The following is a 27,490-nucleotide window of genomic DNA, read 5'->3' as shown; positions in this document are numbered from 1 at the left end:
CCCAGGTTAACGCCAAGACCTCAAAAAGCTTTTGAAATCTCATTACTCAAGTATCTAATGGACAGAGTAACAGTGAATGCATTATGTTTGCTGTGTATTGTGTATAACTGACATACATCAACCCTCACTGTGTTGGTAAATGGGGTGGATAATCTGCCAGGTTTTCATTCCCTTTAATACTCTTTTCCATAATATAGGAAATTAATATTTACATATTATACATGTACATATCTATATATGTGCATGTGCTTGCATTTATATATATAATTTACATATACACCTATATACCACTTACATATATAGTCATATCTGTAAATGTAGTTTAAGAGGACTGCCATTCTGTATATTAGTGTAGTGGCCCAATATGTTGAATGTGTGGCCAGAAAGCCTCTTTATAACCACTTCACTTTATCCATTACCTAAAGTAGCATAAAACATATTCGTAGCAATCTCAACTTTTCCCCCATGTCCTCTCAAAAATCCAAAGCCACTTAATCATGAGTAGGGTTTAGATTCTTTAGTGTCTAATGAAGCACAAGCTGTAGCCTTATGCAAACTACAGTGCTGAAAATCACTTTCTTCCTCACTCTTCCCTTTCTCTCTCTTCCCAAATAGACTGAATTCACACTGATATCTTCTTGACTACAAACACCAATATAATCTTCTTCTCCAGCAAATCTCCCCATCCTTAAAAAATAAAAAAAAATTCCAGAACTTAAGAATACCTTACATAAGCTTTGACTTCAGTTCATGTGGATTCAAATATTACAGCACATACACAATTATTACTTCCTAAGTTAGATTTTCTTTCCAAGCGAGGAGGAAAATCACTCCAGCAAAAATTCTGCCCATTTCCAAAATAACACAGCAGCATTTAGCAGAATATACTAACCAAGAGAAAACTGCATATTCCATAAGTGTCTGGACATGGATATTCTAGAAAAAGCAATGCAAGCATTTTCAAAGGTACATTACACTCATCTCACTCTGTACTACCGAGCCAGTGTGACAAATGATCCCAACAAGGCAAGGAGCATTGTTGAGCTCTCCCAACTGCCTTCTGACTTCTGCAGCCTTTTGGCTGCAGAATTTGATTTGAAAAATTGCCCAAAAAAAAGTCCACCATCCAAACTTTTGCCGAGAATTGGCCATGAAACAACCTTACTTCAATCCCTTTCCTTCTATTTGTGTTTTATTTGCCTTGGGAAGCATGTGAGAGCTGCCCTCTGCTGTGCACCCACCCTGACTCAAAAGCCCCAGTCCCAGTGCCTCAGGCTGCCTATGGACAGCCAGGCTCAGCGAAGGGAAGCCGTGGCCTACATGGAAAGGTGTGTTTCAGATCTGGAAACCTCTGACACAGAGCAGATGGGATCAGCATGGCATGAGGAAACCAACCTAATGTAATGGCTGTAGGGAACTACTAAGTATTGCAAATTTTGGCTTTGCTCTGAAGGGAGAATGAACACATCCATTTGCTACCTCTGTTCAGAGTGAAGGGGATCTCTGTGCAAGCAGACAGAGAGAGCAATTACATCAGTTACTGGCTAATATTTATTGGACAAAATTTGATAACATGATCTTGAGTTATAACACTCATGACATGGTGTGGTGTTTTTACTCATTAGGACTTCAGCTAAATCAAATTCAAATTTCTATCAGGAAGCTGCCTCAGGAGCCAGCAGTGGCATGGTAAAGCAGCTCTCAGCAGCAGTGTGCCACAATGCAGGACTGCCTCACCACCACTTCCACATTTTCTGTCCTGGAAGCAATAACTTGAGAGGTCCAAAATGCTTCAGCGCCCCAGTTCAAGATGAGATAGACTTTTGGATCCATGGAAAACCTCATTCCAGACTATGCCAAGTATGGGGCACCACCATCTGCACATTTGTTTAACAAATGGTTTTGCACGCCTACCTCTTGAGGAGGCATATTGCACTACAAAAATAACCATGCTGTTGGTGTTTGCTGTGTGATTTATTTCTTCATAGAGAATTTCTTCTAGAAATTTTGACAAAATTTATTTCATTTCAAACTGGAACAAACCCAAATGTCAAAATAATTACATGGTTCTCTGAAGAACACTTTCCTGGGTTTGGCTGGCTCTGATTAAGGTAAACTAAGAATGAATGTCCTCAAACTGTACATCCACCATTTATCTTCCAGCAAGGAATCAGCCTGTTCTGAAAAGCCCAAACAGACGTGCTGAGCAATTCAAGTTGCCTGAACAAAGAGATGAATCAAAAGCTGAACAAAATGTGTACATGGGAGCAGGCACAGCATTGTGGCTTGTGAGCTACATTATCCTGCAATCACAATGTGACAAGCGGGTCCTGTGGCCAGACTGCACTTTCGTTTGGGAAGTATTTTGCATAGTCTGGTTTGCATCTTTCTTTGGGACTAACCAAAAGAAGATGGAGGACAGCCTTTGAAAGGCAGACACATTGATTTGTCATACTATTCAGGTGTCAGATTTCTAGTTCAATGGGGGATTTAATTTACTTTAAAAATCCTAAGATTAATTCTCTTTGTTTACTCACTCCTTCAGATCCAGTTCTTGCAACACTTCATTCTTCTTACGTGTTTTTGAAAGCCATATGCATTCTTACTGGGAACAAGAGTCATCTTAAATTCCTGAGGGACTGGGTGGCTCACCAAGGTTTCTTTATGACTAATGAATTGTTTTCACTCCTTCAAACCTTCATCATTAAGGCCATTGTTTCCCCAAGGAGATGTCCTTGCATATTCAAAAATTGAACTACATTCTTCCCATGTACTTTTTGGCAGATGCAGCTGAGTTCTGAACACCTGTGGAGACTCAGCTTCTCTGTGAGCTGGTATCAGCCATTAGTTGGCAAGCTCCAAGGATAATGTCTGCTCTCGTTACTGCACTCTTATTCCTTTCTTCCTGATCTCATTCTGCAAAGTTTATGGCAGGGTTGTATAATTTTTTTTAAATACCTATGAATTCTCTCCACTAGGAACATGGTGAGATATGCTTATGAAACTGCAAATTGTGACAAAATGAGATATCTGGATCCTTGTCTCACCCTTCCTCTGTTCATCTGTCTCTGAACTTTCTGTGCTGCCTCACCATTCCCACATATTTTAAAGGAACAAACTTCTGGGGAAGGAGTGACAGTGTTAATCACAAAGGTAAAAGAAATATTTTCTTCTCTGTCCCCTCCAGAAAGTCTGTTTCCCTTCAACACAAAAAGTTTTCTGTTTATATTCGTTGATGTGAGGAAGTTAGTGGATATTCAGGCTCATGCAAGCCTTGAGTGATGACAAGTGAGAGCAAATGTTTTTCTTTTCTTCTGGTTTTACTTGAACTTCTGTAAAGTGGGAACAAAGCCCTTTACTCTGAAAGAAACCCTGGCTGTTTGATGAGATAGCCACAATAAATGACAGAATGAAATCTGTTTGACCTTTGTGTGTGACAAATTTAACTGATAGTTACAGAAGAATTTTTAAAGTGCCAGAAGAGGAATGCTATCCATTTCCCATGTATGTAGGTGTTATACCAGCTGCTCACATAGTCTAGCACCCTGTGGCTGTTACTGGTTGTTTTTGACAACTGTGCTTTAAAGACTCCTCGCTTCTTAACACAGGTTTTCTCCACTGAACAAACCTGTGGGCTTGTACAGCTTCACAACCTGACTCAAATGGCCAGGGCATGGCCTGAAGAAATCCCTGTCTTCTGTATGCAGCAGCCCAGAGGAGCCTCATCAGAGCAGTCAGGAGGAACTGCTTAGCTTCTCTTCATTTCATCAACTCCTGCCCATCCAAATCCTTCTCCCCTTCTGTAGAGACAGCTCTGCCTAGATGGTTTCTCTGACACTGCCCTTCAGATTAAGCTCTTGGCATAAATACACCTGGGAACTGAGACAAAACTTCCTTTGGGCCTTTTTGGTCTCAGCATATGCTTCTGCAAGCCCATCCTTTGCCAGGAAAAGAGGAGATGTGGCTGACCCCAGGAGGAGATTGGTTGCTGGCAGGACCCAGAGAGACTGATCAGAGTTTCTGGTCTCAACTAACAGATTTGAGGGGGGATATGACTGTATATTTTAGCATATTCAAACTGTTAATCATTAGTGATAAGGGATTAATAGTGTCCTTTCCCAGGGAGCAGAAGGGTGAAATCTGTCTTCTTTGAGGATTTTGCAGGGTAAGATGCTGGCTGACAGTAAAGTACAAAAGGGGCTATTAAATGAAGTTAGTGTGGGTTTGGGAGAGGAGAGGGCAGAAAGAATCTTCATCAGCATTTATTCCTCCTTCTTTCTTGCCATTGACCCAGCTCTTTAACTACACACAAACATGCACAGCTTATTGCACAATGCTGCTGGGGGTGTTTTCAGTGTGGTGGCTGGCAGCAGCCTTGATCTTAGCTTCTTGTCACTGTATTTGAAACTCACATCTACAGAACGCTGGTGGCAGGATTTTTACAGAAGTCAAGGGCAAAAGCAGCTGAGTCCCCTTCAAGACACTGAAAGTATAATGAATGTCAGAATCATACCGTGGCTGTTCAGAAATTGGTGCCATTAGCAGGAAAAAGCACATACTAATCAATAAGTGTTGGCACTTAATGGCTCTGAAGTATTGGTGGGTTGGCAATTTACATCTACTCACAACACTGCACTGAGTCACAACAATTTACTGTCTGCTCTCCTGTTGAAACCCACCAATACAGATTGTCTGACTGGCACTTGCTAATTCCTCATTCTAATCTCATAAATTACTCTGTCTAGAAATCAATAAATCTTGTATGGGGAATGGGTAAGGAAGCAGGGTGCTGTTTAACTAATAGCTAATTTTCACAAGGTAACATCATGATTTCCCCACCAGATTTTTTGGATGCAACTCTACAGATTTACTCAGAAGAGCTCTCAAGGTACATGCACATCCTTCTGAACTTCCAGAGATCAGTTTCCACTTAATTCAGTCCAGCTAGCCCACTTCTGAAGAGATGGGACTACTCTCTTTTAATGGAAACTTTCCAGAAAAAGGGCATTTTACAGAGAAGTCCCATAAACTACCACAAATTTCCCCTAGTTGTGAAGGAAATCAGGCAATGGACCCTCAACAACATAGAGAGCAACCTAATAATAATAATAATAACTAAAAAAATGATTCCTACACAACTGAAAAAGCATGAATGCTCTTCACTGAGAAAATTTTCATATTGACATTGGCTACTTATACAAAAAGATTCATGGAAGGTTCACTGAGTCTCTTATTAATATGAGAAAATTACAGGATATATTCACTCACACTCATACTCCAAAATGCAAAATGGAAATGGGAGAATCACAACACCATTCTGAAATGTAGTGTTTGACACCCTACCTTCTCTTGCTCATCATTGTAAAAAAAAACATAAAAACACCATAAAAATAATATTTTCTTGTATTTTTGTTCTTTCAAAACAATACCTGAAATTCTGTCCCTGAGATAAGTTTATTAATTTTTGATAGCCTCTTCCCCAGTGAGTTCAGCTTGATCTGGCTTTTGGACAAAATGTAATTATAGAGATGATAGCAAATTTCATGAATAGTTATGGTGTGTAGAACCAATTCTCTGTTTCTCTCAGGACTCTCCTTTATCAGCATATTAGATCACTGTCTCAGACACCTGATGTGGGAGAATGAATTACAGGTGAAATGACAATTAGCCTGAGAGATGGAGAAGACCCCCGGCACACCATCAGTGGGGAATGAGACAGGAGACATTTATTTGATCTCTTTCTTCACAACTGAGATTTAAGAAATTGTATCACATGGACCCTTTATTAAAGCAATTCATATCTGGCATAGAACATTATTCCCAAGTCCACGGACTGGACTGGAATTTACAAGAATTGGTTGTCATCAAGTAGTTCACCTAATCTGCTTGTTCCTGAGCATGCTGCAGGATGTGGGCAATAGCAGTGCACTCAGAGGAATTTTGTGGGGACAGCCATAGGAAGACTCAGAGTGAGCTCAGAAGTTGCGCTGTTAGGGACAAAGCAAGTGTTAAACAGCATTTATAAGAGTGGTACATATGTTTTGCAGATTCACATTTTCACCCATTTAATTTCAGCACAGATGTAATAAGCAACTGAAGGAATGTACAAAAATGCATCATAGTTACACTGTGGACAAGATTCTCAGCTCCCCACTGATTTCAAGGTGCTGCAACAGATCTAAGGAACCCTGTAGGCCCCTTCATGTTTCAAATGCTTCTAAACATCTAAATAAATATATAGGGAGGTAAAACAGCTGCAGATAAAACAGCTTCTCATGTTTGAGAAAATATAGCAAAAATATAAACTATTTTATAATGTCCCAAAATTATTTGCAATCTGAAAGTAAATGCCTGCTTAGCTCCAGCTGAACTAACACTTATGTTTGGTGCACCCAAACAGTTGCAGATCCCCAGAAGACAGAGGAAAAACCTTAAATGGTTGGACAAGAGGTATGAAAGCTCTGAAAATGTTTTGGAAGCACCTGAACATGAGTAGTGAGCAGAGACAGGCACTTGGGGTGGTGTGAGGAAGACGGGACTCCAGAAAGTGCACCCAGCTATGGAACTGTTCTCATGCTCTAGCTGGGTCTCTGACAAACTACTTATGAAAGCCTGAGGCTTCTGGTAGAATTAAAAATCTAAAAAGTGGGCTATTCACTCAAAAAAGACAAAAAAAAAAAAAAAAAGCCAGTTACAGGTGAGACTCCAGAGGGACAGTATCTGACAGTACTGACAGTATCTCTAGATAGCTAGAGACTCACCTACAGCTCCTGCTTTCTAGGTCTCTTGTGCTGTGGGAAGCCAGGGTGGAAAATTTTGCCTCACTAGATAGGAGATACAGAGGGAGAGAGCAAAATGTCATGAAAGTTCTTCTGCATTCAGACAGCTCAGAATCACCACCCTATACAAAAGCATCACTCAGGTCTGGGGGAGTTTTTAAAATGCAAACCAGCCTATACTCAGGCAGGTCCAGGGTGTTCCTGCATAAGAAAAAAATACAGATTCCACTCTGACAGTTTCTGTAAGCAGATGTGGTTGTAAGAACATGGTCATCCTCAGTGACAAAGGGTTTTGTTTGGTGTCCTGTCTCAGAAATTCATCTTTGTCAGAAACAATACAAGAAGTGAGGCACCTCACTGAGCAGTATGACACCTCTATACACCTACTGCACAGTTTGACTATTTACATATTTTCCTTAAACAAAGATCTGAATTCCTGTCCCAGAGTTTAACATCTTGCATTTGGGGGCTTTCTCAGGCTTTTTTGCTTTCTATACATGCACTATGTTCTTTTGAATTAGGGTTCTCCTCTAGCCTAAATAAAACATTTACTTTAACATTCATTCATAGAGATCAATAAAAGCACTAATTGAATAAATCAAGCTTGCCTACAGTATAGCATTTATTTGGTAATGTTCAAATTGTTTGAGGTCTTCTGGTCCTAGAGGTCATTGTACTGTAAAGAGAGGTAGTCACTTGCTGGCATAGTGCAGCAGGCACCAAAAATGTGGCACAGCTCTAGCAACTGCTCCCTAGGGCAGGCACACTGGTGCTGAGGCTGGAGGAGTGGATGGGTTTGCTGCCTCTTGGCATGAAGCATTTGGTGACCCGAGCAACCTGCCTGAGAGGGACGCACATACCATGCCTCTGTGTCCTAGAGAAACTATCAAGATAAAATGTTCAGTGCTGTCAATCATTTGCTTTATTTCCCCCTCAGTGTTCAACTCCAGTATATTAGCTTATTAATAAACACCGTTTGTCAGCTGCGTCTCCTGTGCATTCGCAGCGAAACAAATAAGCTGTGCCAGAGAAGCATTTAATGTTCAGATTCACTGGTTTAATTTTATCCAGTTGTCACCACTGCCTCATAACTCATCCTATCAACAGATTTATGTCTGGATTTTTTGATCATCCAGAATTTCCTTCGCTATTCAGCGCTTTGTCTTTTTTGCCCTTACTCTGAGCAGAGGGGTGATGCACACACATCTCTCTCTGGGGCCAAAGACACTTTCAATTCTTCCTCCTTCATTAATAACACATACAGACAACTTGTCTTCTGAGGGTTTTTCACTGAATTTTGTTGCTCTTATTCTACAGAAGATATACTGCTATGAAAAGACTCATCGCTTTCTCCTACCCTTATCCTCAGGCTACTGTCATTGTTATCTATTAGCTACAGAATAGCCTAAGTTTTTCATATTTCTCAATAGTCTTGTTTATTATTTACTGTTCTTTTCAACAGATATCAGCTCATTTCTGCAGGCTGCTATGTATTGCACTTTAATCATTATGATTTTACATCGCTGTTTCACCATCTCCTATAAAAGCACTCAGAGGGGAGAGCCCCTTTGATCCTGTGGCTATGAAAAATGTAACTATGGCTTGTACCAAGAGGGACTCCTCAGCATCAAATGAAGCACCATTCTCAGAATTTTCCATAAACATTCATGTTCACAGGTGTTTGCTTTTTTAAGTCTTTTGCTTTGCTTGAGACTGCCCCCCTTTGACAACGTAGTGAAAGTTTTTGACGATGTCTTGAGAGAAAGACCAAGGTTTTCTTCCCGTTTTTTGTCTGTGACTGGAACAGAAGCTCATGGGGTAGGGAGAGCTGAAAAGAGGGCTGCTTGGCAGTACACCAGACACAAGGCTCCATATGAAATCTTGCTTTGTTCACTGTTTAAATTCTTGTTGGTCTTGTTGTTTAGCATAATTCTGCCCCACATAACTATATCCAGCTGCCTCTCACAAGCCCTTTAAAATGTATTTACATACTCCTTTTTCAGCAACGTATAACAATAACAAGTAATAACTTACTGTTAAGCAAGTTTCAACATGTGTAAGTAGCCTGTTAATGTAAATAACTTGCAGGGCTGAAAAAAACTCTTAAGAGCTCCCTTAAAGGACCATTAAGTTTCTCTCAGGATTTGCTCTTCACCAGAAGCCCAGCAGTCACAAACAAACAATGCTTTGCATAACATGGGTCAGAGGGTTTTGTTGTGGTGATGCTCTGTTTTGCTTTGTCAGCCTGACTGACAATAATCCAGCTCTGGATGCTGCTCCACCCTTGCCAAATGAGACCCTATCAGCAACTCCCAGAGGTGCTCCAGGCTTGACTTCAGTTTGGACATCAGCACAGCTGAACGAGATATTTTTGTACTTAGGGAAGGGTGGGGAAGAAAAGTACTTTATTGTCAAACAGGCTATTTCTGAAAATGGCAATAAATTGCTCATGGCAAATTTCAGCTAATGGTGGCCTTTCCCCACCAAAATGCTGCATTTCTTATGTCCAAGCTACACCCAAATCCCCATGCTCTGATATTGCTGGCATCAGGCCTTCAGGACAGCAGCTTCAGCCACGCTGTTATGGGAGTAGTGCACATCCAGGGAGTCATTGGTGAGTTTATTTATACACATCCTGCCCTAGTGCCTGGCTCCCAGTGCCAGGCATGGCTGGGCAGAGACTCAGCAGCAGGAAACCTGGTGCTGATTCTCCTCAGCTCACAGCCAGGGCATCCCTGCTTCCTGCTTCCTAACAGGCAGTGGGGCATTACAAAATCCTTCAGATAAAGACACAGCTGCCTTCACTCTGCCCCCCAGACTGCCCCTACTGAATTCCTTGCCATATGAAGCATTACACGGCCCCTTCTCGCCTTCACTCCTTCCCTCTTTCCACAGTGGTAACAGATTTTGGAGAAACAGATGCACAGCAGCAAATTCTGCTTCATTTTTACCTAACCTAGCTAAGAAAAGCAAACACAGCAGGGAAGCACAGAGGTTCATTCAGAGTGCTCTTTGGTTTTTGCTTGCAGCAAAAGATTTTGCTAGGCCTTACTTTGCATGTGTTTGAAGGCACGGAAGCGTATGAAGTTGAAGGCTCGTAAAAAAAAAGAAAGCTGGGTCTTTTTCTCCCTGCACTTAAATCTCAATAGTGTCCTTACATGTTACTTATACATATATACGTGTGTGTGTGTGTGTGTGTGTGTGTGTGTGTGTACTATACACACCTAAGGCTGACTGTTTCTTATTCTGCTTCAGTCCAGCCAGCGCATTTCAGCTAACACATCTTTGTGCCACCTTTTCACCTCTGTCTCTCTTATTCTACAGGCGAGTCCCAAGAGGACAGGACAGGCAGGTAACCCACAGATATTTCTGCCACTAAACTCCTCCAAGCCCATGCCCTCATGAGAATTTGCCTCTGGAAGGGGGAAAATCCTCATCCCCTCCTCTTCCTTTTGCAAGTCTGACTCCCCAGTCCGCACAGCCCCCGAGCTGGTGGGCTCAGCCGCTGTGTGGGACATCCGAGGGGCACGAAACACAGCGCAGGACATCCATGAGCTCGTTCCTCCCTTTGCCAGCGCCCTGACGGTCGCTCCAAGGTGGGGATGTTTGTGTCGCCTGGCTTTGGCATCTCTCCCAGCGGGAAAGTCTCCAGCGGCCGCAGCCGCCGCCGCCTGGCAGACGGCGTCCGGCGGCACCGCGGGGGCTGCGGCGCCATCGTGCGTCGGCATCGGGACACCGGGACACGGGACACCGGGACACTGGGACATAGGGACACAGGGACACCGGGACATGGGGACACCGGGACACCGGGACACGGGGACACGAGGATGGGGCAATGCAAGGCGGTGGGGCGAGGGTCGGGCCGGGTCTGAGCGCTGAGAGGGAATGAGGTGCCGGGCTCCGCAGGAGGGAAGGGCAGAGCCGGGCCCCGCAGCAGCAGGGACGGACCTCCCGAGGGGTCTCTGGGTGCAGGCAGGCTGCCCCGTCTGAGTGGCGAGCTCTGCTTTTTTTGGACACCCTCTGATGATGCACTTTTCCCATTTCCCAAAGACCTGGCCAAAGAGAGGAGTGTGACTAAAGTGCTCGAGTGAAGACGGAGCCAGGGGAAGTGCAGGGATGGGGATGGAGATTTTGCTGTGAGGAGGGCTAATTTCCTGAAAACAGTTCCATCTTTTCACTCAACCCAAAAATATGGCCCAAGAGATGAACACAGATGCGGGTACCCCATGGAGGTGACACGCTACTGAGCTCCATACTCCCTGTGATCTCTAGCAAGTGTATGGATGCTCCATCAGGAGAGCTCTGTGGCACCTCTGCAGTACCCAGGATCTGCACTGTCCCATACCCAGCAAGCTCTTAAGTGCAACAATACCAGAAGCCAGGTATAAGGAACATTTTCACCAGAGAGCATTTCTTTCCCCCCCTTGCACCTGTTTGGTTCTGTTTAGTTGGGTTTTGTTTTCTCAAAAACTGGTTTTGCTCAGCAGTTTTCATTTGTTGTAAGCAAAACTTTTTTTTTTTTTTTTTTCCAGACCACAAGCATCTGCACAAGATTCAAGATAGAGATGTACTGGGGTTTTCGGTGGTGGTACAACAAAGAAAGGAAGAATTGAAAAAGTGGGATGGCAGAGTCAAAAGCTACACAGGAAATTAATCATCCTCCAATTGACATTTCTCCTCAGAACTCTGAAAAGTGCTTGGGAGGGAAAAAAGCAGCACAGAGAAGCAAAAGGTACACTGTTAACCAGTCCATGTAGACTTCTGGTTCTATAGAACTGAAAAAAATACTCCTTTGAGCATGGAATTAAATGTCCATTAAATGGAAAAACATTGTAGGGACCAAAATGAAATGCAGAAAATAAGAAACTTAGGAGCACAGAAATATCTGTAAGAGGAAAGAGTTAAAAATGAAAGGGTAAATGACTATCCCACAGCAAAGGTGAAGACGGTTTTTAACAAGAAAATGCACTTTTGTTGTAACATCATTCTCTCATTTTCACAAGTGATCTCAAAAAACCACTTCTTTAATGCCACTAACCTTTGGATGTATTTGTCTCCTACACCCCTCCAAGGGAAGGCCAAAGAAGGTTTGGGAAAGGATGAACAAAAATACACAGAAGGTGAATGAGTATTTTAATAATAAACTGATCCTGAGCATCTAATTCCTATGTATTTAAATGCTCCTCAGGAGAGTTCATGACATACAGCTTTCTTCTGTTCTTAATTTTCAAACATCTATGGCACTAAACACTTTGTCAAACATCCATTAATCAGAACTCGATGAGGGGATTTGGGGAATTTATTACATCAGTAAATAATACAGTGTACTTATTTGCACAAAGTATACAATAAAAATGTACATCATTTTATAAGGTCCCAGAATTATTTGCAATCTAAAAGTAAATGTCTGCTTGCCTCCAGCTGAACTAACTATTAAATATAAAGTTCAATTGAAAATCTGTATGTTTTTGAATCTTAGGAGAGGGTTTCTCCTTTCTTAATGTTACTGGCTGATAAAATGGAACAATAAATCCACATTCCTCAATAAGTGAACGTGCATTTAGCCTTGTTCCAATACATAATTTCCATTATTGTGTGATTCTCTGGTTATGATTATCATGAGTTTCTGCTTTGAAATATATCAAATTTATTTCATGACTCTGTGTTTGGAAAGAAAGGAAAAAAAAGGCAGCTGGAACAAGTTAAGAAGCCCAGATGGGTCTTCTTCTTGGTGCTCCCCTCACAAGCCAGCATTCCTACCCTCTCCCAGAATGGCACGAACCAAACACATGCCTGAAGCCTCAGACCTACACCCAGATGTGCTGACCACAAACGTGAAAAAATATGAGTGAAGGCAGTTTCATTTCAATGGTGGCAAAGAGACCTTGAGTGCTCAGTGATCAGACTACCTACATCCAAAGCATGCAGCAGAGATTCAGGTATGAAACCTTAGGGATGATGCTTTGGAATTGTAGCTCTAGCCAGATTCCTTGCATGGTGATGCATGAAAGGGTTCTGTGCTTTTCCATCAATCCAGCAGGTGAACGGATTCTACCTTAGTTCATTGTACTGGGTTGTAATGGCCCATATCATTGTGTCATAAAATGGGTGCTGAGCTCATCCCTGAGTGGAAAAACATTATTTGCAGTCATAAATCTCTAACTACCTATTGATGGAATCAGCCCAGTCATTGTGAACTCCTTACAACTTTATATAGTATGGTGTAAACTTTTATTTTATTATACACTTTCAAGAGAATGTATTTTGTTCTTGGGCTCACTGATGATAAAACTTCTGCTAAAAGTAGAGAGGGGTAGTAGCTCTGGCTTAGCTCCACCATCAGCTCTGCAAAATTAATTAACAATTTTATTTGCTCTTCTCACTCCATACTGTAGCAATTTTGAGCAAGCAGATCCAAATACGTGGTTTTAATGCAAGTGCTAGGGAAAGAGTAAGGAGGCAACTCAGTCATAACTCAAGGGAATGTTTGTCACCTATAAAATTGATGTCAGGGAATAAAAATAGAAAGAGTGATAAAATAAATTAAATATGTGATAATGGGTGTCAGCACTGCAGACAAAGCAATGAAGGCAGTGCTTTGCCATAAGTCTAGTGTGAAGAAAAGATCATGGGGGTTGACTGTGGGTCACCCTAAGTAAGATCGTAGACCAAGTGACTGAATAGGTTAGCATTGAAGTCAAAAATATCTTAGTTTTGCTAGATTTTTCAAACAGATGAAGCATTAAATGATCATTTGTGGTACTTGCACACCCCTGAAGCCTCTTGTACTTTTGCCATCTGCTTTTTATTTAAAAATCTCAAGTTTATGGATCATATCACCTAGCAAGAATGTAATACCTGTTACAATGTCTGATTTTTCCCCTTTCCATATTCCCTGCATAGCAAATAGAACAATAAATACAAAGAAGCTCAGGTGATGAAAGATTTGTAATCAAAATATGCCACTAACTATCGGGGGGCTCTTGATGGTTTTTTGCTTTACATCCTGAGGTCTGTGAAGCTCTCTGATGTCAGGGGGCATTTTAGAGACTACTTAGAGGGAACACTGTCTTTATGAGAGAAAAGCTGCAGGAACCAGCTTGCAGCATGCTCAGGAGTGAGCTGGCTTGCTGAAATCCATCCCCTGCCAGCTCAGTGTGTGACAGCACAGGTAAACCCCTGCATGTGCCTTCCTCTGTGCAGATATGTGTGTGCATAAGGTGTGCTCATAAATATGTTCTAACTGTTGGGGGAAACAAAATTATAGCAGCTGGTAGGAGACGGCACTTTTATAACAGCTTGCTAATGTTTCCATAGCTTATCACCAAGCATTTTAGAGCAGTGGTCTTGCCAGTAAGTGCCATTTCTTCTTGTTCAGTTCAGTTTAATAGCTTAATAATGCATAATTTGAGTTCTTCGGTACTGGTAGTGAAAGGACACTACACTCCATTAAGTCCAGGATATTTGTTTTGAGAAAAATGAATGAGTGCACAATTTTCTGGGAGCACTAATAGACTTAAATGGATTGCAAAAAGCCTTTTACAATTACAGAATAAGACTCAGCTATGGGTCACATGCTCAGCCCCCAGGATGCAGTCTGTCACTGACTGTTCTGCACTAAAGAAATTCTGTGAATCTTGCTGGGACTGTCCCTGATTCATTGAGCTATGAATGGGATCAGAGTCAGCCTTCTTATTTTTAGAACAGGCAGTACTCTTTATATAATGATATATTATTTTCAAACAACATAATTCAACATTACAGTGATGATTTGGAAGGATACCCACTAGATGTTACCCTCCCCTCCCACCCCCACGAAATTCTGGCATAGTCTGATTCATCCACACAAAGGGATGTTGCTCTCAGGATGGTTTAAAGTTCTTTCATTGACTGGTGGGGTTTGTGTACAGACTTTCAACACCCTCTCTTCCAGAGCTCATGTGTGATGGACTGTAACATAATGTAGCCCCTTCCCTGCTGCTTCCTCTGGCCTCAGCACCATGGATTAGGTGGCTACTGGGCTATAGGGGTTAGGAGTACTCACATGGAGTGATGGACTCTTGGAACGTGTTCAGCATTTTTCATGTCTGTGGAACACCACACCCCACACTTCAGACATCTTAGTTCCTGAGTCTTCAACACAAATATCCACCCAGAAATGTGCAGTACAGGAGATATTATTTTCTAATATCTGATTAACATTTCTTTTGTGGCTGTAACATCTCAAGCCTTTCAAACTAGGATTCTACTTTGGTGTTAGAACAAAATTGCTAAGAATAAAAAGAGGAAAACTGGTCCAAGAGATCTGACACACACAATACATCCATTGTGGCAATGCACAAGGCTTGTCTGTCTTTCTTTCATGTCACTGGAGGGAAAGGGAAGTTGGGATATTTCCTGTTGCTCAAGCATGGGAACTTTATTTCCTTCTGATCAGGTTGGTTCATCACTTCTCTTTCCAACATCCCTCAGTCTGATACTTTGATCATCTCTGGTTCACGTTTCCACTTGCTAAATATAATGTATTCTTTTGAGGAGATGGGATTATTTTTCTCCCAGAATGCCTGGTGTAGATGTCTAAATGAATTCCTGACTGTGTCTTGCTTCAATTTGAACTTGTTTCTCCTTTGCTACTAGTGCTAGTAAATGTTATTTGGAAAATCTACTAATTTTGTACCCATATCGCTCATCTCATCTCATGTCTAAATAAGAAACAGATAAAATTCATGAGCCTGTATGCTGAGCTAATGCTTGGCATATAAATTATAAAGTATTAAAACATATAAACAATAGTAAAAAAAACTAAAATATTTCACACTTCACTTTTTACCACTTCTCATTTTCACTTGCCACATGCATTTGGAAAACATTACTGCAGCAATATTTTCCTTTCCAATTTAATTTTTATTGACTTCTTTTCTTTTCTCAATCCCACTCACATAAATATGACAATATGAGTTATGTATGGATGATTCATTTATCTTGCTGACAGCTAGCCAGTCCAATGAATTCGAAACAATCACAGCTCCATGACATCTATTTATACTTCCCCTCTGGTTTTGCTGTGTTTAAGAGGAAAATACAGTCTTAATCAGTAAGAATGCCGAATTAAAATATTTTCTCTTTTAATTTTGTAATCAGGCTGAAGACACATGATTTTCTCCAAGGAGTTACGATACTGTATTGAACATCACAGTTATGATACAGTATAATTATTACATTTCATATTTCTGGTTATTTCTCTCTCTAGCTGCAGTTTCTTCATATGTGATCATGCTTGTATTTGAGCACCATAGACCTCTTCACCCAGAAAAAGGTTTTTTCCCTACAACTACTTTTCCCTTCAGAGTTCAGTTTACATTGTTCTCCACAGAGGACCTTGGAGCCCCCTCAGCTCTTAGGACTCTTGACCTGGATTCAACCTCTGTCATATCCATCTCTGATGATTTTAAAGGCAGTGATGCTAAAGAGTTTCCTAAGCACAGTTCCCAAGGTCAGATGGAAAGCAGAATTTGAATCCATATTCCATAACACTTCCAACTGCAGAGGAAGTCCTAAATAGCTTCTTTCATCACCAGCCATACTGAGAACAAGGATGTGACTTCTTGTTCACAAGAATGCTTCTGTTGTGAGAACCCTTCCATGTTCAAGGACTTCCTTTGAGAAATAGAATTTACAAGCTTGTGTCTGCAGCTTCTATATGATCACCAGAAACTAGAAACGTCGCTGGGCTTGAGCGCGAACAGGAGGATCTGCTCCTCAATTCTTTACCAGGAGGTGACCCACACAAGGCAACGCTTCTCTCTACTTTGAGAAGTACTTGCTAAAGGAGGGGGTTCTGAAATGCTCAGGAACTTCCCTACTTTTACCTCCTACTGCCATTTTTTGCACTGAGCACCCTGCTCACATACTGTCTCTGCTCTAGCTGAGACCCAGGAGGGGAATTGTTTTGCTGTGTTTAGTTACACATTCATACAAATGGAGGTAGTCCTACAAAAGCTTACATTTCCAGCTGGCAAAAAGCCATATAACTTATTATTTTATCTTGCCTCCTGTCTTTGGTGAATGCTGTCATTGACACCAAGGTCATTGTGCCCTTGTAGGTACCATTGTCATTTTTGCCAGAAGGACTCAATGTCAGCTTCATAGAGAGTTCTCTGAGGTTGGTTTTAATCCAGGTCACCAGCATGAAAAAAAAAAAAAAAATCACCCACTGCAGGGTAAAACAATGCAAACTGTACAACAATACAATTGAAGGAAACCAAGAGGAAAATCAAAAGATTGTCCCAAATCTGCACACGCTTTAAACTTAATAAACCACCAAGTGTCAATAAAATATCTTGTGGTTATGAACTGGTCAGAAGTTCAAGGCTAGGAGCCATGAAATTATCAAGATTCACAGATATGTTTTGCATGGCTGCTAAACCTCAAAATAATTAGTATTGAATATCTTTGCTAATAATCTAAAGAGATGTTGGAAATCAGAGGCTAAATCAAGTAATCCTGGATACGAAAAGTTTATCCAAATGTCCTATTTATGGCACACCATTGTTTTGTTGTTTTTTTATTTCAGTAGTAACTGAAACATGTGTTTTAGAACCCTAATTGACAAAACCTCACATTTTAATAACTGCTCTGTGTTTATCTCAATGCACATATGAGCATGCCTATTTGGAAGATTCCTGGTTTTCATATACCCATTTTAAAACTGTTACCAACTTTGGCAAACATCCATTTAAAAGCAAACATAAAATTTAAAGGCAAGTTGCTCATAATTAGTCATGTTATAATTTACATTGCAACATGCTCTGGGAGCTTGTGGGATGCAGTCATAGAAAGACCTCTAAAAGGGATTTTATTAGGAGAGAACAGGCCCAGCTCTGGGAAAACATTTGCTCACTTGCTTCAGTCTGTCTTTAGTCATGATGGTCCCTGCACATATTCTTAGAGGAGCATTTCCAAAATTTGGGCTGAATGAGTTAAAAGGAGAATTTCAGTGGCTTTGCTATGTTATGAAACTCAACATGGGTTTTAAAAACAGGTACAGCCCAATTAAAAGATTTATTGATTTAAAGTCTGAGTACACTGTCATTTAAATGGGAGTTGTAACGAGTACCTGCAGAAACACCATCTGGCAACAGTATTAACATGCCTAAGCTTTCATGAAACTTGGAAGAAAAAGTTGGAAATTGATTTCTAGCATAATGCAGAGAGTAGAGAAATACTTTTCTTTATAAAGCTCAATGAAGGAAAAAACAAGCTTCATTGTAACAGTAGGGCAAACAAGCTATATTGACAAAAACTTAATAAATAACCTCTTTAAAAAAATTAAATACTTTTTAAATGTTTACTACCAGTAGTACTATCTTCTTCTATCTGTCTATCTGTCTATCTGTCTATCTATCTTACAAATCAGGAGCACAATTGAGAAGACAAGGCTTGAAATATTGACCTAAATAATTTGTGCTGAAATTTTTGGAGTCTGAAATACAGGTCCTGCATTGTTGCCAAAGCTTATCTCCATGATTTGTTCTACTTCGGCGTAAAAGGAAATACACAGAGGGACAAATCCAGTTGTGTCTTGTCTGTTTGATGTGTGATTCTTTTTAGCAAGTTACCTGGGGTGAGTTTCTTCAAGTCTTATAGGAAAATGGCACAGAGAAAATGTAGTCCTGTCTTCTCATACATCAGGCTTTGTGCATTACAAAACCCTCATGCAGACAGGCATCATGTACTTCTTTTGCCTCAATTTTTTGGTCTCCTCAGCCTAGGAGACTCAGCCTAACCCCTGTGCCTTCAAGCTGTACCCCAGTTCCCTGCCATTAGGCAAAAATTGCAGCATTTGAGCACAAGGAGCCCAAAACTGTTCCCAGGGGAGACAGCACTGACCAGACCTTGTCACTGCTCTCTTTATTCCTGTCCCCATTTCTCTTTGTGGTTGGCTGCTGCCATGCTCCAGCCAGCTGTCTAAAGGTCCTGGGAATTTACACTGTCAGGAAATGCATAAGGCTTTCCTCTTCAGCGTTGAATCTGACCCACATATTAACCTCATTACTCCTACATTTGCATGACAACGAGCAGTTTGCTAGGAGAGAAAAGAAAAAAAAAAAAAAAAAAAGGCAAGCCAACAATAAATCTGTGTAAAAACGTAAAAACCTCAGGAAGGATAATAACTGTAAGTCTGATGACTACAGTATGAGGACTATTTGCTCTTCTCCTGTAAGGCTCCACCACAAAACAGCTGAGAAACACAGAAGGTAGGGAGGAATTGTAAGCATTATGAAAAATTTGAGAAATGGATAAATTATCTCAGCACAGATACAATGGAATTTACAGATTTTTTTTTTTTTTTCCTGTTCAAAAGCAAGGAACTGAAACATTTTTTCAGTGCATGCACCATGTTTTATACTAAACTGCAATTCCAAAAATTTGCAAACTGTATGCACTGGGAAATTCAGTTCCTGGATAGCTCTGTTTAAATATTTTTATAAATAATATTATATTATTTATAAATGAAATTTATAAATGTATATAATTTTTTTTATTTATAAATTTTATTTAGAAATAAAAACTATTTTTATGAAATTTATTCCACAAGGAAATTTTTAAAGTTATGATTATGTCAATTGAACATGAAATTTTCAGAATTACACTTTCACATAAATAATTTTATTTTGTATGCTATTCAGCACGGTGGCTGAAGGAGCTGTTATGCAAGTATTAACAGGACAGCTGCAGGTTGTCCTTTCATCATATTATTCAGATAACTCAGAGCCCAAGCACTGATAAAAATCTTCCAAAATCTGTGTTCAAAACAAGTCCAGCAGTATTCTGCGACAGAATCATCTCCACAACAGAGCAAGTAGTTACAAATATCTCTTGTGAGATCCCTCTAAAAACAGAGTTCCCCACAAATATATTGCTGACTGAGTTTATAGAGTCTGACTGGGCTTTTAGTTTAACTGCAAATAATTCCAGCCCCATCTACTGAGTCATTCTAACTTTGCAACAGATCATATATTTAGAGAAAACGCAGAGAAAATATGCAATACTTGTCTTCTTCACCTATTTGAGCTGTAAGCTTTTCAGAGAAGAGACATTTTCTTTATGATTTTATAATAAAAAGGGGCCTAATATCAGCTGGAGTCTTAAAACAATAAATAGAAATAATTAATGAAGAAATGTCAGAAAGTTCTGAGGCTCACTGAGCCAAAAGTCTTTTATGTTTAAGAACAGAATTTCAATAAATTTACTTTACTTTAGACTTTTATAGCAGACACCTACAGCAACAGGGACAAAATCATTCTGCCTTTTCCAGAACTCACCACAGATATTCCAGTTAGGACAAATTCTGGATTTCTATGAAGAAGTTCACACATCTTGGCAGTGTATGTTTGTGGTCTCCTGTCTCTGAGGAATACTTCAGAACACTGAAAGGGACAGGTTAAAGTGAGAATAAATATGCTATCCATTCAGTAGGGAAGCATTACATATTATACTTGGACAAGTCAACAGAAAGGGCCAGATTCTGTCACCCAACAAGGCTTTCCTCTGCTCCCTCCATCAACACAAGGCTGCCATAAAGACTTCACAGGCGCCCTTATCTCAGCACTGCAGAACTCATCTCACAGCTTTGGGTCGTAGACAGTTCCTGCTGCACTCCACACTGTCTGCAGGTGAGGAGAATGGTACCAGATGCCCACCATCAAAGCCATTCCTTGTAGTCAGACCAGCTTCTGGGAGTGCCAGACTGCTGCCAGGGACTGCGCCTGTGTTGGTCACCCAGCTCTGGAGGGCGGCACCAAGGTAGGAGAGCAGATCCAAGCAGATATTTTATTGGAACAAGTCCTCCTGGCCACTGCTAAAGCTAATTAGATTGACTAACTTCATTCTTCTGCTTTGAGAGGAAGCTCAAAGAAATCTCTTGCTATATTAGGAGGGCCCACACGCCTCCCATAGCACAGGGCCCAAGCTGGAGTGTTCCTGTGTACTTGAGCAGTCCCAGGTGTAGCTACACCTAACCATGGGGTGTTGAGGTGATGGTGATAAATATTTAATCATTTCTTTGCCAATTGATGTTCCTGATAGTTGGAGTGAGTTGCTATGAAAGCTAGCACTTCTTGAAGTGCAGAAAGTTGTGTGGCAACTTTCTCCTCAATCCATGGCAGGCAAGTTCTTCGTGTCTCAACAAGAGCCCTTCCCATCTGTGGGAGATACAAATCCCTCCAGTAGCAGAAAAAGGGCTTCCCAAAGGCACCACCTACAGCTTTAAGCTGACATTTGGCTGTCACAGGCTGCCCACTAATGAGAGCAGCTGGGAGGTTCAATGTGTGACTGTCCAACAGATCCTTGGGCATCATCAGGGAAGGAAGCATAGCATGCCAGGTTAGATAAATCCTTCTGTCACGCCTGAATAATAAGTACCTTCAAAACGCTTTCTAAAAGTTCAAAGAATCTTATGCAACAACTCACATCTCAACATATTATTGCACTGCAAGTTAGTAATCCAAAGCTCTTCCCATTCGTTTGTTTCATGAACTGTGTGGGACAATATGAGGAAAAGGCTGCCTTTTTTTAGCAAGAAGAAATATTTCCTCAGTTTCTTTGATTGCAGATAGTTTTACAGTCACACACTCACAGACTGGCTCTGAGACTCTATTCCAAACTCCTTCTTGTACTCCCTGTGTGCCTTCATACAGTTCCATGCAGACTGCCAGACTAATGAGATAAATTGGAGCTCAGCGTGGTTTATGTAACACTGGAGCTGTGTGGCTTCTGAAACTGAGATGGAACAGTGAGGCACTCTAACTAAAGAGGGTGACATGCATTAGTGAGGAATTAGAATCCATTTATAAAATGTGATTCAGGCACCTAAATTTAGGCGTGAACAGTGTAGTTGTCTATGATGAAGCAGCTGTCTGTGGCATCACTATACATAAAGGAGGTTGAAGGGTCAGTTCAGCTTCCTAAATCATAGATGTTCTGGCTATCTGAGACTCTCAAGGGCAGCTATCACAGACAACTCACAGGGAATTTGTGTCCTGCTGCAGGGTAAAGATCCTCCTAGAGACCAGGCAGGATGACCTTAGGCTAGGGGCTCTCTTTACTGGCTCACAACTGGGCATGCACTGCCATTTGAGATGCTCTAGGAAATCCAAGGTTTGCAAAGGCTAGGAGATAGGGCAGAGGACTTCTGGGGGACATGTGCCCATCTAAAATGACAGAGAAATAAGCTTGTGTAGGCAAGACACCCTGGCCATCTCAACTGGCACAAGATAAATATTTGAGGGTGATCAAATAATGATGTATGTCCTTGTCCAAGCAAATGGATCACATCTCTAGTCAATGCAGTTGGGAATGAACATGTTGACATACATTCAGTCATCCTCTAGATCCATCCACTGCAGGGGCAGGTTACCCTGGAGACATGAAGAGGGTTCATAGACACTGGTCTTGTGTTTGCACTGGAAGTACCTTGTCTTGCCTGGTGTCCTGCTGCTGTTCCAGAAGATTAACTGTCTCCTGAGGGTCCTGTGTCATACACACACTGCATGGATGTTCCAGAGACAACGAGACATCTCACACAGCACCAGGAGCCCATTTTTAGGCAACTGAATCCCGCAGTAGCCCACACTGGTTATAATAGCACCCTCACCACCAAACACCCTGTAGACAGCTCATCGTTCATGGCTGAACTGGGATCTTCACCTCTAGCTCTGCCCAAAGCCTGCCATGCTGTAACATTTCAGACTACAGGTTGTTCCCTTACTTTGTGTCTACCACTGCAGCACCCTGATCTCAGCTCCTTCCCCCAGCTATGTTGAAATAGAACCATTGAACCATAGAATCAAATCACAAAATATACAGAGTAAGAAGAGACCCACAGGGATCATTGAATCCAACTACTGACTCCACACAGGGCAACCTAAAAGTTAACCATATGCATAAAAGTGTTGTCCAAATGTTTCACAAACACCAAGTTTGGGGCCATGACCTCTTCCCTGGGACACTTGTTCCTGTGACTGACCACCCTCTCATTGAAGAACTATTCCTAATATTCACTTCCCCTGATGATTTAAGTCATTTCCATGCATCCTATCAGCAGAGACCAGGGGGAAGAGATCAGCACCTCCCATTCTATGTAAAGGAAGTTGCAAACAGCAACCTGTGCTGGCTGGGCCTGATGCCCTGGCTGTCCTGGACATGCTGCATGGTGGCACTCAGGATGAGCTGCTCTTGGATCTTCCCTGGTGTGGAGCTCAGATTGACAGGACTGCAGTTCCCTGGATCCTCCTTTCACCCTGGGGCACAGATGGGCATCACATTTGCTCACCTCCAGTCAACTGGGACCTCCCTGGTAAGCCAGGACTGCTGACAAATGATGGAAAGTGGCTCAGTGAGCACTTCCACCAACTCCCTCAGTGCCCTTGGGTGGATCCCACCCAGACCCACAAGTTACAATGAATTTCATTACAGGCAGTAACTAAAACATATCTCACTATTGAGAGAATAGCAAGTTTGTTTGTTTGCTTGAGGCTGAGCAAATCTGCCGTCAGAGAAACTGCCCCTGAGCAAATTCCTAATTGCTGTGTCAAGTTCCCTGCAACGCCAGGATCACAGTGACACAAAGAACAGAGACCTTAATATTTTTCCCCACCCCCATCTCTTTAATGGCTTCCAAATCTCTTCAAGAGCCCATGCAAGCCCCTCAAGCTGCTGAATTCCCAAGTATTCCCTGCTTTACTGATTCAACAAAGTCTGCCTGGAAATGGATAAAAGGTGGTGAATACCTGGTTCACTGGGTACAGGTTTCAGAGTGTTCTCTGGTCTGGAGAGAGTATCCTGAGATGGAGGCCTCCGAGTGCCATTAATTCTGCACCTGCTCAGTGTGCCCATGGTATCATCTGATTTTTTATTTTTGTACAATTTCTAACAATTCTCATTATTACCTTGGCACCTAGGGACTGTGATTTGCAGGAAGGATTCTTTTCCAGGCCAGGCAGAATCATATTACAGTTCCAAGGCATGTTTGGCAACTGCTAATAGTGGCTGGCTATTTTTAGATACCTTTTCTGTTCTTCTCACAGTTCAGATCTGTCCTATTTACCCCAACGCCCCCCCCCCTTTTTTTTTCAAAAAACAGAGATTTTAGACTTGTAATAGTTTTCACTGAATTTTTGGAATATATTTTTATTGCTTTTAAAAAGGTTTTCTATTAGATTGCTTCCACTTTGATTTTTCTAAAACTGTGGTATAATTATTTTGGACCTAAACCTGTATCTCTTCCATGGTCTAATAACATCTCTCAGAACAAGGACTGAATTCCCATGTAAACCATTTGTTCACAGTGGATTTTTTATATATATATATCCAGTAACACCTGGTTTTGACATCTGAATATGAGGTTTAAATCTTCGAGGGTCCATCCCCTCAGTCTTTGCCATTGATTTGCATGCTTTCCAGTTTGGACTGTTCTAATTCACAAAGTCAAATTTAGTGACCCCCTCAATGTCTGAAAATGCCTGGGGCCATTTGCTGAGCTAAGAGTAACAGAGGAAGTGGAATTTGGCACTTCCAGTAACAGTAGAAATAAGCAGAAAAAAACTGCTTTCTCAGTATTATTTCACCTGAACCCACACAGGCAATTGCCCTATGTGGAGCTAATTTTGTCTGAAACCCATGGTTCTAAAAAATGAGGGGAAAGTGGGGGGAGGGGGAAGATAATTTGGAGGAAAAATGTACAGTGGATTTTCCAAGGCAGCTGCCAAAGTTTTCACACATGCATACACAGAGAGGAAAAAATAGTGCAGTAGTGATGCTAGATCTTCTCTCAAGACATTTTTAGCATCTTGCTAAGTGATGGCATCCACAAAGGAAGGAGATGTACTCCTGAGTATACATTCAGTGTCCCAACAAAGTACAAATTATATTAATGTGCCATGAAAATTTGCTTTGGCAAAGCCAAAAACAAAGATCTTTTTTACTTTCCATTTCACAAGTATCTCTGTTTTTTGATTACTGCTACAAGCTGATTATAACTCTGGGACATGTAGGCAGGCACCTCACTGGGTGATAAATAAAAAAGGATCCACCTGTGACCTGCCATGTATCACACATACCAGAGGAATGTCTTCACAGAATATTTTCCCTGAATTATTTTTAAATTTACCTGGTTTTCTACTGTCAGAAATACCCATTTTCTGCTGCTGGAATTCTCTTTAGGATTGCTGTGCATTGGTGCACGACATATGATGAAAAAATCTGAAATGCTTAATGGAGGGCTTACAGGTGGCACATTAGAAAATGGAACATGCTTTCCTTTTTCTTGGTAGCTCACTATTGGAAGCTTTCCCAATGCTGTGAAATTATTATTTTTAAGGACTGATATTGCAACTACTGCAAGTAAATTTACAGACAGGGAATGAGAAATATAAAATGACAACTTTAATAAAAAAGTCTCCATCTGGAAATGTGAGGCTTAGGTCTTGCCTCTGCTGTTCTTGTATAAATCAGGATTAATTTAAATTTTGAAAGAAAGAACTTACTCTCTTTTAAAAATGTGAGATCAGACTCCTGATCTGGGTGAATGAGAAAGATCTAGTCAAAAAAGGAACAACTATTATTAGTCTGTATTTACTTAAAATATTAATAAAGTGTCTAAGTACATTAGTTTAATGTACTTGCCTTGCAATAAAACCAGAAAATTTCATACAACATAAAGGATTGGTTTTGCAATTGTATTCTGTATCCCTGGTAACTCAAGCACCTTCCTTGTCTGTTCTGCATGGGAGGGCCCATATAGGGCATAAAAGTCTGTGTAGGTAACACCCAGCATTTGGAGAGCCCAAATGCTGTCAATGAACTCGAGAGATAATATGAGAGGAAATCCCCATCCCAGCTTTGGCTTTATCTGCTAATCTTGCTTTCCAGTCATGTGTGATACTGTTTCTTGTAAGATACATCTCTGGCAAGAGAGGCATTGTATTTCTGCTGAGTTTTCTAACAAGTGGGAACAAGCCAGCCAGTAGCTTGCACACAGGAAAATGCCTAGCCCTGATGCTTCTTGTTTTAAATATTAGACTCAAATGGTGAAGAAACTTTGCAGATGCTGCAACTCCAATGTTTGCTGGTTTTGCAAGCTCATTTCCTACTTGGTTCAGGAGAATTTCTGAGAAATTTTGGCTATCTAGAAGGGCTTGGAAATTTTGCCATGAAATAGGATGAGTTTGTATCCTGGTGGTGTTTTGCTAGTGAAAGAAAAGAAAAATTGAAAATTTATTTATGTAGCTGACATGCCACAGACAGTTGCAACCATTTCCCAGCTATATGTTTGATTTACTTTTCCCAAAATTAGTACTAATCATAACTCAGTCTAGTAAGAATTGCCTTAAGTGTACTGTAAGAATTGCTGTCAAATGGTCTGGAGAGAAAGAGCCCAAAGGCTGGAAACTCAACACAAAATGCCACTCACAGCTACCACAGCCAGCTTCAAAGGGATTGAAACAGCTGAAAAGCATATCCAGGCCATTGACAAAATGTATGTAAGTTGTTTGCCACCACACCAGGGCTAATGCAAGAAAAAGATCATCTTTTTTTCCATTTTTCTTTTTTTTTTTTTTTTTAAGTTACAGTCCCTCTTCTTAGACAGACTATTAATGGATGTATGTTGGAGTATAATGGTGCTTCCTGTTTCACTAGTTCTTCCTCCCATAATAAATCCTGTCATTAGATTTGCCTTCTACTTTCCACTAATGTTTTCAAAACAGTAAATGCAGAGACTGCAGGATGTCTTTTCCTCATGGTAATAGGTAATTAAAAACCTATCTTTGTACAAGCATAGGTAGGATTCTTTTTCTCTCTTAAAAGCATTACTTTGCTTTCCTTAATTTAATCTAATTTGAACTCATTATGGATCTTCTTTCTTAGCTCATGGCTCGTGCTTCTTGTGTTCATATCTGTCTTTCTCTCCTTTTCCAGACAAAACTGGCTATAATAACATTGGCTTTGATACAACTCCCTAGCATGGATATTTAAAATACAGGCTCCTTTCCAGCAAAACCAAGGCTTCAGCTGCCACAAATTTCATTGCCAGACTTCTGCCTTGTGCTTCTGGCAAGAGTTTAAAGGACTGGAGTGAGATCCTTGTGAAGAGTGCCATCACAAACAGGGTTTTTTTGTTCCTGCTTGTACCAGGTGACCAGGCACTGACGTACAGCATAGCTCAGGCAACGACCAGGGGTGAGTGCCTGAACTTTAATGCAGTTAAAGTCGAGCTGTGGAAAGGAAGGCCCTTGACAAGGCTGCTCTTGGTTTCCCAAGCAGCTCTTTTCACAGCATCCTGGTCCCAGGATACACAGTTACACCACATCAGGGCTGGCCTTCAACACACAGGCCACTAAATCCCTGTGCTGGCGAGGGAAGAGGTTGCAGGGCATCTAAACCCAGTCAGGATCATGAGATTTATATCTGTTCCTTTACTTCCAAAAGATGCCCCAATGTCACCTGTGCTCCAAAAGTGTCACTTGAATATAAAGCTGCTAATGGATGATGGCAGCTTAGAACAGTCAACAAGTAAGCACTGGAATGAGTGCTACCAAATTCCTGGGAGAAATAGTCCTTGAATTCTCTGTGTGTCCTCAGAGCCACTGTACATCATTTATTGGTTCAGACAATTGTTATGGATTTCTCATTCCATCCTGCAGACAGTATAA

The 27,490-nt window shown here is 41.1% G+C and overlaps 1 long non-coding RNA gene across 1 annotated transcript in view; it reads right to left on the bottom strand.

Annotated features, from left to right (window-relative positions):
• LOC121359071 overlaps positions 1–23,707 on the bottom strand; it is a 58,210-nt gene extending 34,503 nt beyond the window's left edge. Inside the window, exons 1-2 of the long non-coding RNA XR_005955988.1 lie at positions 23,570–23,707; positions 20,105–20,209 (exon numbers count right to left, since the gene is read on the bottom strand). This is a non-coding gene — a long non-coding RNA (uncharacterized LOC121359071). The remainder of the gene's footprint in view (positions 1–20,104; positions 20,210–23,569) is intronic.
• Positions 23,708–27,490: the final 3,783 nt, after the last annotated feature.

This window comes from Pyrgilauda ruficollis, unplaced genomic scaffold (genome assembly GCF_017590135.1).
Source record: "Pyrgilauda ruficollis isolate IOZ18807 unplaced genomic scaffold, ASM1759013v1 scaffold41, whole genome shotgun sequence".
Taxonomy (NCBI): domain Eukaryota; kingdom Metazoa; phylum Chordata; class Aves; order Passeriformes; family Passeridae; genus Pyrgilauda; species Pyrgilauda ruficollis.
Note: the sequence above shows the minus strand (reverse complement) of the source record. Positions and strands in the feature narration are given on the sequence as shown.